Source organism: Lutra lutra, chromosome 7, assembly GCF_902655055.1.
Source record: "Lutra lutra chromosome 7, mLutLut1.2, whole genome shotgun sequence".
In the NCBI taxonomy this organism is placed as follows: Eukaryota; Metazoa; Chordata; class Mammalia; order Carnivora; family Mustelidae; genus Lutra; species Lutra lutra.
This window is the reverse complement of record NC_062284.1, coordinates 57,767,358-57,781,557: the sequence shown is the minus strand read 5'-3', so window position 1 is coordinate 57,781,557 and position 14,200 is coordinate 57,767,358.

Here is a 14,200-nt window from a genome sequence, read left to right as displayed (position 1 = left end):
AAATTAATGCTTTATTGGGTATGTGTGTGTAATCTTTTGAACCAATTCAAATCTCCTATTCCAAATGTCGAAATCCAAGTTTAAGGTAAGAATTCAACCTGATTAGTTCCAACAATAAAAATAATACAACTGATGTGGTTGGATGGATGTTTACCTTCAGATGTTACCAGTTTGCACATGTGCAGGAAATAATGACTGTTGGCACTTCACAACTTTTTCTGCTGCCTCGAGGTTGTCACATTTTTTTTAGGCATCTGTTCTGTGGATCTCAATTATAGAAATGTTACAATGGGAAAATTATATCTTGGGAACAAGAAAGCATGGTGTATAACTGTTAATCAAGTGTAACTTACTTCCCCTAGCTGTCCTGCTCCCAAAGGCATGCTTGTATTATTTATATTGGTTTACCATAAATATGGTCCTTAAAAGATTTAAGGGTTTGAAAGTCACAAATACCGGTGATGCTGGGTGTGACCCAAATAAAGGCCACCAGATTGGTTGAAAAGCTTGGTGAGAGTTTCGGTGTCCTCTCATTCCTCAGGGGATCCTTTCTGTTAAGGTATCAGAAGCTTTCCCTTTGCTTCAGGAAGCCCATTGTCCTGTCCAGGGAGAGAAATTCAATTGGTAGGGCACTTCATAGATCTCTTTTGATCCTCCTGGACAGAGAAGAGAGAGCCCAACACCTGACACTTGGAGAGCTTAAGCCTCTGAATGAAAAATGGCCATGAATTTGAATGAAGATAAGAGGAAGGGGACAGTGAAAGATGTTCCAGTGGTGAGGGATCGTCGGTGTTGGCGGCTGCCCATCCCTCTTATCTCACCTAATGGCGGGTGCCTGCCAATGTTTATTTGTCCATTGCCATTCACCAGCTGCTCCTCTACCATGTTGTTTTCCTTCCCAGATGGCAACACGATGTTTCACGATAAAACTGCCACAAAAAACAATGCAAAATTTGTCTAAGAGAGGTTCAGCAAGCATGAGAAAAACATCTGATAACTCTCAGAGCCCGCCAAGTTCGCAGCTTACAGTGCCAGAGTAATTATGGGATGATTTGAACAGAGGCAATGCATGGGGAAGCCACTTCCAAATGTATCAGGTAGGTTTCCAGAAGAGGCGAAACATTCAGCTCTCTCGTTCCTCTGGCACCCTGACAGAATCAATGAGTGCTGCCTGTGGCTCCCAGAAGCCTCGTACATTATGGAATCTGTGCTTTACCCCGTGCTGCCTAATTAATGGCCCACTATTTTAAAACTCTTTTATTCAATTAGACTCTGCTTTCAATAAGATAAACACTCTTGCTATCAAAATCCCGGGAAACCAACATTTATAAGCTGCCTTCTTGCCAAAGCATCTGCTTTTCTGTTGCGTTTAGTCTTTCATTCTGTCCAGTCTTCATTTGGCTGTTTGATTCTGTAAAAATTGATTGCTAATTTTGGGGAGTAATATGAAAGGAGAGAGTTTCTCTGCCATCTTGTTACTCTGAGGGCTACTTTCTCCTTAGTCTCTATACTAGAACACAAACTAAATAGAATCATTTTATTATTGTAGATTACAAAGAGCCACAGATGTTATTTAAAATGGGGCATTGACTGGATTTCATATTCATCACTATTACTCAAAGTACTGCCTTTTTTTTTTTTTTTAAGATTTTATTTATTTATTTGACAGAGAGAGATCACAAGTAGACAGAGAGGCAGGCAGAGAGAGAGAGAGAGAGGGAAGCAGGCTCCCTGCCGAGCAGAGAGCCCGATGCGGGCCTCGATCCCAGGACCCTGAGATCATGACCTGAGCCGAAGGCAGCGGCTTAACCCACTGAGCCACCCAGGCGCCCAAAGTACTGCCTTTTTTATGGGTTACCATTACTTCATTTTTTGTTAGATCAGGTTTTTAGGTGAAATACTAAAGACTTCTTTCTTTTTTCATTTGATCATGTGCCTCTTCATTTGATGCAGAATTGTCTGCTAGGGATAATTGCATTCATGTCTGTTTAGCTAGATTCTTTGATAGTTATTATAGTTTATTTAACTTACAGACAATACTGAGAAAAAGAGTTTTTAAAAATTCTCTCCAGCATTCAAGGAGTCTGCCCCAAACTGGTTCAACTGTGAAACTCTTGGTTTTAAAATATTGTTATTGAAAATAAAGAATAGAAAATACCCAATAATCTTTGGTGAAAAGTATTACTGTGGTGAATTAATTCATTCTTTCTGACTTACGAGTGGTATAATATATTGATAAAATTTAAAAACAGATTTTACATTTATTTGGTCTGGGAAGGAAGTTTTTATTGTAGATAGTATCTAACAGGAAAACCCGTTCAAGAAATGTTGACACATTCCCACATATAGGGAAAGGTTGTTGAAAAGGCTCAAGATTTCCTGAGTAAGATGTGAGTTTAGATGTTATTGGTACCGTTAACATTGGCTGAGTCACTTAACCTCTTATAATCTCTATTTCCTTTTATAGAAAATGGAAATATGAATAATACTTACCAACTACAAATGTTGCAAGGGTTGCGTCAATTGACAGATGCAAGAGTTTTGTAAGTTGTAAAGCATGTTGCAGCTCTTTGGTGGTTTCAACGACGTTCACGACGTGTTTCTGTTAGCTGTATCTTCAGAAAGTCTTCCTTCTTCTTAGACTCTAACTTTCCTTCAGTAGAGGGTTTCTTTTTCTTTAATTTTATAATTTGTTCTTGCAGCCTCAAATCCTGGAGGACAGGGCAGTGTAGATTTTATGACTGTTGTGAATATCTGACCTTCTAAGGGCAGAGGAAAGATCTGCATATATTAACTTTCAAGGTCATGCTCTAATTCAGTTTTGTAGGAAACAATGTCATTTGACATTTCAACCTTTTCTCAGGACAGATAGTTGGGTATTTTCCAAGACAGCAAGAGCTGAACTTGAACTTTTTCTTCCACTTGACCATATATATACAGGTAGAATTAATATAATGTCCATATTCTAGTTCATATTCATGTTGGGTCAAAATGATTCCAAAGAACAGAGCAAGGTCAGACTGAGAACTTTCAGAATCTTGAGAGGCTGATTTAACTAATCAGTGCCTATTGGAGTTCATGTTCATCTGGAATAGAGCAGGGGTTCTTAATCCTGGTTTAAAATGACCTGTATAACACTTTTGCCTGTTTGGTTTCAATTCTTTATGGCTACTCTTGCTTACTTAACTATCTCTGGTGAAGTAAGGAAATTAGTGGCAGCAGAGCCCATGTCTAAACACTCTGACTTATGATTTGGCATGGCTTTTCATTATCAAAAAACTTTTAAGCTCCCCAGGTGATTCTAAGGTACAGTTAGGCTGAGAACCACACATTTAGATATAAGTGTCAATAAATTATCTACCAGTAGGTACACACATACTGCTTTGGTATTTGGCTAGGTTAGATTCAGCTAGGCATGATTTTTGAGTGATCACTTGAACCAAGATTCCATAATAATGTAAAAAGCATGTTTTTGAGTTATAAAATATTGACAGTAAAATTTTACATTTTCCTGCTCACTAATTTATCTAGTTTTTAATATTGGTGTTTCCACATGAAATATTAAACATGTGTCACCAGCTTTTTAATTTAGAACAATGGATAAAATAAATTTTTTAAAAAATATTTTATTTATTTACTTGACAGACAGAGATCACAAGTAGGCAGAGAGGCAGGCAGAGAGGAAGGGAAGCAGGCTCCCTGCTGAGCAGAGAGCCCAATGCGGGGGCTCGATCCCAGGATCCTGGGATCATGATCTGAGCCGAAGGCAGAGGCTTTAACCCACTGAGCCACCCAGGCGCCCTGGATAAAATAAATTTCTAAAATGGTAAATATTGACAAATAGGGAATCCATATACACAAAAGCTTTGGGGGACCAAGAGGAAAAGGGGTCCAAAGACCAAAATGTTTGAGGACCGCTGCTCTAATCTATTATTCTACTTTCTTTAGTGCTCTGTGTCTATCTAGAATTATCTTGTTTATTTGTGCATATATTGTGTGACTTTTCCTAATTAGAATACAAATACACAAAGTATAGTTTATTCACTGCTGGCCTTCAGTACCTAGAAGTGTCTGATACAAAATAGGTACTATGGGTTGAATTATGTACCCTAAACATTCATATGCTTAAGTTTTAATCCCTATTATCTCAGCATGTGACCTTATTTGGAAATCAGGTTGTTACAGGTGTAATTAGTTAAGATGACCTTTTACTGGAGAAAGGTCAGCCTTAATTCAGTACGATTGGTGCCTTATAAAAAAGAGGTTTGTGCATAGACATACACACAGGACTGAAGTTACGCTGCCCCAAGCCAAGTTACTTAGAGAAGCAAGGAGAGAGGACTGGAAGGGATCCTGCTCTAGCACCTTCATCGGGAGCAGAGCCCTGCTGACATCTTGATTTCAGACTTCTGGTCTCCAGAACTGTAAGACAATAAGTTTCTGTTGTTCTAAGCCACCCAGTTTTTGGTACTTTGTTATGGCAGCTCTAGGAAATTAATATAGTAGATATTCAATAAAAGTTGGTTAGATGCATGAATCATCTACTGCTTCACACGTACTCCAACATTTTTCACAGCAATCTGATCAAGTAGTGCTATTGTATTCTCTTTCTGCATGTGAGGAAACTGAGGATTAGAGAGATTAAATAACTCACCCAAGGTCACATCTCTCTCTGTCTCCTTAGCTGGAGCTCCTAAGCTCTGAACTGTGTGGTCTGACAGATACACTACATAATGTTATATATGAAAACAGATGGTTGCCATGAATAAGCAGCAGAATGCACGGAAAGGCTACTCAACTTGGAAGCCCAGTATCTGGAATGTCAAGTATTCAATTTCTTATTCAATTTAGCCTTCTTCACTCTGTAACTCCCAGCCTGACTCAGGCTCAAAATCTGCAGTGGGGAAAGAGGCGTGGGGTCTCTCTTTGCTTTCTGTTTTCCACCTTGTCCTACTTATTTCCCAAGGTCAGGGGGAGCTCAGAGAGAAGAGAGGAAAGGGGGAGTAAAGAAAGGTCCTTCTTAGTGTAGTGGCCACATGCTACCTTTGTAGCCTTCTGAGTGGCAGATGGGATATTACTTTTTGTTCTTTAGAGACCTGTTTTATAGCATTGTTCCCTGCCAAAAGAAGATGCACCCTCTGGCTGACTCTGGTCTTGGTTCTTTCTGTTGGAGTACCTAACCCTGGATGGTAATCACTTGGGCATGACCCTTTGATGACAACTCCAGTCCTGCTACTTTCCTTGGCATTCATTCTGGCTCAAAGGAAACATTTGGCTCTTTTGTCCCATAAACTCTGAAAGTACAGGCTGCTCCCACTATAGCTCTCTCTTATCCTTTGCCATAAAAGGCAACAGTTCCTGCAACCCTCATACATTTGCATTCTTTCCAGACTAGAATCAGCCTTTAGGTTCTGTGTCCTCCAAACTGCAGGGGTTGTATGTTATGCCCTCTGAGAGGTTTTCCTGAAGCTTCCCACACTTGGCTTGAGTGGTTGTGGTGGGAAATATCCTGATACCTCTGGATTTTAAAGGGAGTTTTGTGATGTCCTTATAGATCAAATCTTGCTAGGAAGGTTATTATGGCCAGAATACTAAAAATACTGGGTACAATATAAATGTCCACATTCCAATCAATGGATCATTTTAAGCAATTCAGCTGTTCTTACTAAACATCTACTATATGCCAGACACTGCCTTAGGATAAGAGACAGCCCCAATTCCTAAATTCATGTCCAACAAATTCCTTTGGACAGTAGCCTGGTGTGTATGTTAATGGACCTTGAGTGAGGACTAAAGGATGGGCAGAACAGTAGGAAGATAGACCGAGGAATTCTGTGGGTGTGTGTGCACTCACATGACTATGCTGTCAGCTAGGTTGAATACCACTGGCCGGGCACTGGGCTTATCACAGGAGTAAGTTTAGAGAGGTCAGTCTGAGTGGTCATCCCATGTTTCCATATGAAAACTTGAAGGGGTTCATATTGCAGCTGGAGTGATAGCCTAGTACAATGCAAGCGGATATTTAATACTAGATTAGCATATTGGACAAAGCATTGTGCTAGCTTGGATGGTATATCATAGAAAGGAAGTGTCATTAGGTAGACAGCTTGGGTCAGATCATCTCTGTATGCATCTCAGCTCTATAATTTAGTGATGTGTGTGGCCTTGGACATACTCATTTAAACTCTTCAAGTTTTAGTTTCCTTACCTGCAAAACATACTCATTATGTTTAGCTAGCTAGATCTTGTTACCTTGTGCCATATATGGTTTGAATAAAAATAGATGAAGCTTGGGGCATCTGGGTGGCTCAATTGGTTAAGCAACTGCCTTCGACTCAGGACATGATTCTGAAGTCCCAGGATCGAATCCTGCATCAGTCTGCCAGCCCAGTGGGGAGTCTGCTTCTCCCTCTGGCCCTCACCTCCTCATATTCACTCTCTTTCTCTCTAATAAATAAAATCTTAAAAAAAATAGGTAAATGTCATAATCAGGGAAAATACAGATAAAGTGGGTAGTAAAGATTGGGGGGGATATAAAATAAAGTAGTTCATATACTATATTACAAAAATAATGCATATTAAGGGGTACCTAGTGGCCCAGTCAGGTAAGTGTCCGATTCTTCATTCCAGCTCAGGTCATGGTCTCAGAGTGTGAGATCTAACCCTGCATCGGGCTCTGTGGTGGTGTGGGACCTGCTTAAGATTCTCTCTCTCCCTCTCCTTCTGTCCCTCACCACCTCTAAAAAAGTGCTGAAAATGATGGAAATAAATTTGAATTTAAATGATTAAGAAATAATAATACATATTAAAATGCCTCATAAACTTCAGTATTAATAATATTTATATTATTTTCTAGGTTCCAAATACAATATGAGTCACACACTCTCACTAAGTTTAGATCATAAAGATGCCTAAAATTTATGCAGAATTTCTTAAATGAATATTATTGAAATATTGTGGAGATGATTTTTAGAATGGGAATCATACTCTGAGATCCAGAGTCTCAGAAGAATAAGCGTAGATGTAGCTTCTGTTCTTTCTGAAGGTTTCTTTAGTTCATATTACAGTTTCAGCAAAACTCTTTATTCTGGCTTCTCAGTAACTGAATAATTTGGTGCCTACCAGACATGCCTTTACTAATCTTTAGGTCTGAAGGATATTAATCTCTTTCTAAAAGACGTAACTCTTTTGCCCCCTTTCCTTGCATACACACACACACACACACACACACACACACACACACACCTCCTCTTATGTGCAATTTGGTATGCTTAATAAATTCTAGTGATCAAATAGGGAGTTCTTTAGTCAATAGGAAATTGTCTAATTTGTCTCTGGAAGAAAAAAATCTTAATTACCTTTTAGAGAATTTGTTTAGTTTTAAATGATATTAGACTATGGGTAAAGTTTTCCTTTAGGGAGGTGCAAGACTTAATATGTTAAGAGCCTATTAAGAGCAGTGCATGATTTTTGCATTTATTCATTAGTTTATTCCACAAATATTTATTCATAGCCTACTAAATACCAGTCAGCATTCTAGGCACTAGGGGTATATCAGTGTTCAAAACAGAATGAAAGAGGCAAAAATATCTTATTAACTTTTTATTTTGTCATCAGACTATAAATAAGATATATGAGTAAAATATCCAGTGCTAGGACCTAAGAAGAATAAAGCACAGGCAGGCAAATGAACCACTAGAGAAAGGGATGTTCAGTTTGGATAGGTGGTTGTGAAAGGTCTCGGGGAAGGTCTCACTGAGCCTGACTTATCAACTGGCCTGTGGGACAGTCAGCCTCTGGCCTCTTCTGGGAGAGCAAGCTCAGAGACCTGTGGGTGGCAGTGGCCCTGGACTAGAGGGCTGGAGAGCACTCGTGTGGCTGGAATGGAGTGAGTGAGTATGAAAGTGGGAGGTAAAGTCACAGTTAATGGGGAATGAGGGGCAGTCACGGAGGCCTTGGAGACCACAGTGAGGACATCAGCTCTTATCTTGGGGCTGATGGGGAACCATTGGAGGGCTTTGAGTGGAGAAGTGATATGATCTCACAGTTTAGTGGGGTCGCCCTCATTGTTATGCTGAGAATAGACTGCAAAGGTAGAAGTGGAGACCATTCAGGTGGGTATTGGCAGTAATCTAGGCAAGAGATGATGGTGGAGATTGTGAGAAATGGTCAAATTCTGGTTGTATGTTGAAGGTAGAGCCAACAGGATTTGCTGTGGGACTACTAGATGAAGAGGTGAGAAAAACGAGCATTAGGGAGAATGGCTCTGGGGCTTTTGGTCTGAGGAACTAAAGTTTAGAAGAACTTTAGAAGAACTAAAGTCTTGATGGGAAGCATCTTGGAGATATATGTCAACCTCTCTTCTTTCCACTCATCTCTCCCCAGCTCCTACCACCACATTGCCTCTTCTACCTTCTTCAGCTCTTTAATCTCATTCACAGATATCTTGCTCCTTCAAGCTCAGGACCATCACATTTCTTCCTGTGACATCTCGTTTACCATCTTGTTTAGTTTATCATTTTATTTTTGATTTGTATTTACTAAAGAGAAAGAAAGGCATAAAAACTCCTTAAGAGCTAAATGTAATATGGTGAGAATTATGGCCTTTTAATTCAAAGGTCCTGTTTTCTTCTCTTCTTAATATATAATGAAGCCAAAAGATTGATGGACTAGATTTTAGGAAGTCCACATTATTGTTTAGGCTCTCTGATCTTGGGTAATAAGCAACTATTTTATGGACTTTAGTTTTGTCATCATTAAAACCCAAAAAAGGATACGTGGCTGGTGAGGTCATTTCTGGAGCTGGTAAGTAGATGATTACATCTTCATCCCAGGCATTTCTACTGGTCAGAAATAACATGGCTCCAAGAATGATACAGAATCTTTGGAGTTGGTTCATACTGATGAGATACAGCTGATAATATATAAACAATTTATTGAGTACCTAGTCTATTTGAGGCATGATATTAAATGCTACGGAGAATATCAAAGATGAGAAATTTACGTTCTTTACCATAAACATCTAATCATAGTCATTTACACAACCAACCCACTGAAAGGCATCATGTGGTATGGTGACGAAGGTAAAAATGGAAGTATAAAGATCAGTTCTAACTAGAGAATGTCCATTAGAAAAGACTCAAGAAATTGACATTTGAGTTTCATCTTGAAGAGTGAGATTTTTATAAGTAGAGATGAAAAAAAGAGCATTAAGAAAGCTATAGTATGCTGATGGAAAGGTATGCTAACAAGTTTAGAGAATAGTGAATCATTTAGCTTAGAAGTCAAGGATGTATTAGAAAGTCTTGAATGTTATTACCCAGAGGAAGGTAGCTTGGATGTCCAGGAAATGGCCAACCTCAATACTGTTTCAGGACTTCATGCCTTGTTTCTACTCCTTACCATCACTATCTGACCCTGCTCTGTTCCCTGCCTTCTCTAATTAAGCTAAGCTCCTTGAACAATGCAATCCTTCTATTGTAGATGACATTAATTTCACTTGGCTTTCTCCAGCCCTATGTCTTGCTTTGTAGTATTGCTGTTCAATCCCAGATCTGCAGCCATAGGACATCTGGAAGCAATGCTTAGTGAACACCTTTGTATATGAAATCTCTAGGCCATTTCTTAATCACCAGTGAGTTTAAGCTTTCACCATCCTATTAAAATTTCCAGGTACATTTGATCACCTTTTCTTTTATAACTTTTTAATTAATTCTCCAATATTCTCTCCTTGTGTCATGAAGTCTGGAAACAATTCAGTGATTTACTCATTGCCTTTAACAATTCTGTTAATAATCTTAAAATGTGTAACATGAAGCACTGCCTTTGTGTGTAAGTTTGGCATTGTAAAGATTTATGTAAGTTGTATCAATAACACAGGAGGAAATGTAGATACACATTTTATTCCTAAACAAAGATTATACATTACTATTATTTAACCCAAATTGGACCATTAGTGATCTTTGTGTATGTAATGTGACCCTACATCAGGGAATTTTTAAGATGTGGGAGTATATGAGAATGGATGAGGAGTATCTGTATCTTTCTTTTCACCAAATGCTCATAGAGATTTAACATTTCTCTTAATTATCAGTGAAGGCAATAAACTACATTCACTTTATCAATACTTGTGGATTTGTCACCAGTAGATGTCATAGATTTTTTTGGCATATGATTGTTGCGGGTCTCTCAAAATGTCATTTATGTTCATCACTACTTTAAATTATTGTACATATTAAATCCACCATTAGATATGAGTGTTTAATAAGTTAAAGAAACATATATCATTGTAATTTTAAATTTTAAAATGTTTTGATGCATTTACATATAATTGGTTTCTTTGTTCTTTGTGTTTTTTATATTTATATTTATAAAAATATAAAAATATATATATAAGAATATTTATAAAAATATTCTCAGAAGAGATCCACGGATCTCATCAGACTGTCAAAGGAGTCCTTGGCACACAAAAAATTATGAACCCTGCACTACATAATGTTTTGAATTATATCTAGAATGATAGATAGATAGGCTATAAGATCAGACTTCCCCCTTTGCACTCCTATTTTCATGAATAAGTGGATGTTCCAGAGTAATGGACACTCTTAACGTGTCGATAATATGGCTATAGCAAAGGATTGAGTATATTTTTCATAAAACCTCCTTTTCTGTTTAACTAAATGGTTATACATGGTAATCAAATACAGAGTGCTTCAACCCAGACAGAAACTTTAAAAACCTGGCACAATCTTGGAAATGTTAATAGGTATATCATATTTAACATCATATTTTCTCTGTTGAGTATGTATTTAACAAAGAGGAAATGCTAACAAATTGTTTCTACAAAAAAGATTTATTGGTTTGTAGCTTGATTTGAATAGTTCCTCAAGTAACTATGCTTTGTCATTATGTATATGTATGCCAATACATTTATATGTATAGGGCTATAGTTATGTACATATACATGGTATACATAGATATCAAAATTTTATTTATTGTTTAGCGGAGTCATTTTTTTTATTAATGATATGCTTTATAGCTAAGACTTAAAATGGGAATTTTCCATTGCCTTAAAGACTAATGTTTTCTATGAGTAAATTTCTCTGCTTCTTATCTATTGGGGTTTTAAAAAATGAATTTATAAAATTTCCACTAATTAATTTGTCTAGTTAGATTGTATTACTATGTCACATTGCAATTTAGTCATCAATTCCTCAAATATTAGTATAAAAAATAAAATTTTGGATTTTAAAATTTACTTTTCAAATAAATTAGTTCTGGCAAAGATACTTGCTCTGTTTATATATTACACTATCTGTTTATCCACTGACACATTACTTTTGATCATTTGCTGCAACTTCTGGTTGAGAGCAAGTTTCCTATTTTAGTTACTTTATAAAGCTTTCTTGCACTAGGAAAAGGCAGAGGTGATTTATACCTTTTACATACCCCTTCCAACAAATAGTCATTTAAAAGATTATTTGTTCATATGTTTTTTTCTGTGCAAATATTGGATAGACTCGGATGTATCATCTATTATTATCTTGCTGTAATAGGTTTTATTCTATTCATGTATATTGGATGTCTCTAGTTGGGTTGTGTTTCAAGTTACTTTCTATATATGTCCATTATTTGGGTAGTCAGGTAACTGGACTGAGTCCCTGTGATTGGGTTCCATGGTCCGTGGCATCATCTCTTGTGTTTCCAGCCTTTCCAGTGAAGGAGCTGCCAAGGTGCCCTGGATCGGGCAGATGCTCAGTAAATGCCAATTCATGACAAATAGCTATCTGATCAAAATGTTCCTACTACATCTTCAAATCTCTTCTGATGTAGGTGCTGTTGAAACTTTATTTGGTCATGTAAGTGGCCATAATAGACCCATTTTATGGTGTGTGATTTGGGATATATATGGGATCAAGGCAACTTTGTGTTTTGGAATTTCAGAAAGTCACCTTCAGTAAAAACATGGTATAATATCTGAGGTATATGTCACATTAGAAAATTTTACTGTACTTTGTCAAGCAGGCATCTCCAGCGCCTGTCCATACTTAGCAGTAATCTGAATGGGGAAGTTGCTGTGTAGATCACCTGAGAGAATATTTAGGATATCACTCAAGATATCTTAATGCTCAAGGATATCTCTCAACAAAGACAGCATTTCCCATGACAATGTATTTTAAAGTTTGGTGTTGACCTAGTAGGTTTTGGGTTTGTTACCTATGTATAACCAGGTAGTTTGCCAAGGTAGAGGTTTGTGGGTTGCAACTAACAATGTACTGCATTTTCTACAGATATTTTAAAGGCAGAGACCTAGTAAGGGGACCATAGAACTTTGAGTTTCTCCTCTTGTCTTTGGGAAAAGTTTATGCTACCTAAAAACTTTTTGTTTTGTTTTGTTTTGATTTTTGGTATGCTGAAACTAAGTCCTTAAAAGTTTACCAGGGAATTAAAACAAAATAGGTAGAAGGAAGAAAATCCATTACAACAATGATGTAACTGGAGATTTCCTCCCTGTTAATTATTTCACATCCCTCCAGCCTTTCAGTTGTTACAGAGCCCCAACAAATGCCAGGCACTCTGCTAGGTTCTAGGGGGGGTATAGAGATGAACAATATATAGTCCACGTCCTCAAGGAATTGACAAGCTATTTTGTAAAGAGCTAACTACAATATAGGACAGAATGAAATAAATACTAAATGGAGAGAGAAGAGGACAGATATCTATTGGCCACAACCTGTCCTAAGAGACTGCTTATATGACAGAGAACCATGTGTTCTTTGATGAATTGCTATTAAAATCTAGTGTTCGACTGAGAGGTTAAGAATATGCTGTGTTTGCCGACCAGGGTTGAGAGGGATCTATAATGAAATTCACTTAATGAGGCTCTCTGAAAGCAGAAGTGCTTTTACTAGAGGCAGCTTCCACTTGTCTAGTCATTATTGTGGTTTGCTTATGAGTAAACGGCTTTGTTGTAAACACATTCTTTTTCCGAAGGGCTCTTTTGACAATAGAAGGGGATTGCAATTCTCTCTGCAGGCCAAAAGAGGGCACTTGGAGCTCTCTGAATGGCTGTTACAAACAGCAGCAGAGCTGGCATTTGGCTCAGATTTGTCAGGATGTTTTCTGACTCCCATAGAATAGATCTGATTAAAATACAGTTTTGGAACCTGGACAAGATGTGGAACTTACAGATAGGTAGGCTCTGACTCTGGTCTTTTGAAACTGAAGACACGTATTTATTTAAGTACATCTAATATTAGTGATTAACAATCTTATTCCCTTTGTATATATAGAGCTGTAATATATTAGTCTCAAAAGGAGCCACTGCCTTGATAGCCACAGAATATAGCAGCAAAAGACTAATGTTTATATTCACCCTGAAAACGTAACTTTATAGATCTGTTGCCAAAACTCTGCTCATTTGTGCTTGGTTTGGACATTCGATTATGGAAGCTTCGCTCCTTCCTTTTATTTCTTTTAAAAGTCCTCCATTTCTCAGCTGGGAATGTTGGATTGTTTTGAGGTGTAGAGGACTATAGTAGCTTATAAGATGGGGCCCTGAAGCTTGAAACTAACATTCTGAAGACTGGTTTGTGTAGCCAGTATAAACACGACTGACCAACTTTGTTCACAATTGCAAGGATTAGTTGTATTTTTGTTTTGCCTTTAAGGGCAATCCTGCCTAGAGGCCAGGATGAACTAGGAGATCTCTTGAGGTAAGATCAGGGACAATATAAGAATTTCCATTAATCCTTTAAAAACAAAATAATGAACTGGCCAGAGCATGGATATGAACTGGGATTCTTGAGTTTTAGCCTTCATCCAAAGTAGACTGAGCTGCAGAGAGATCTGAGAGCCTCATCAGTTTGCATTTTTAGTTGTCTTCCCAATTAAATGGAAAAAAATAGATTTGCCCTCATTCATTTGGACTTTTGCTGGAGGATTAATTTTCACAGAGGCACTAACATAAAATCTTCAGGCATGTAAGGACCATTTGTTTCTTTTTTATCTCTATCCTCAGTGACAAGCACAGTCTCTGGCGTATAGTAGTAACGGATAATGAATATTTGTTGAATGACTGAAGGAAGGAAATAAAAACAATACGATATTTTCTTAAGACAGCATACTTTATTATTTGATACTTCATTGACAAAATTTTTCTAATAACAGTGCTTACACCTTACATGTGTGTACTGCTTAA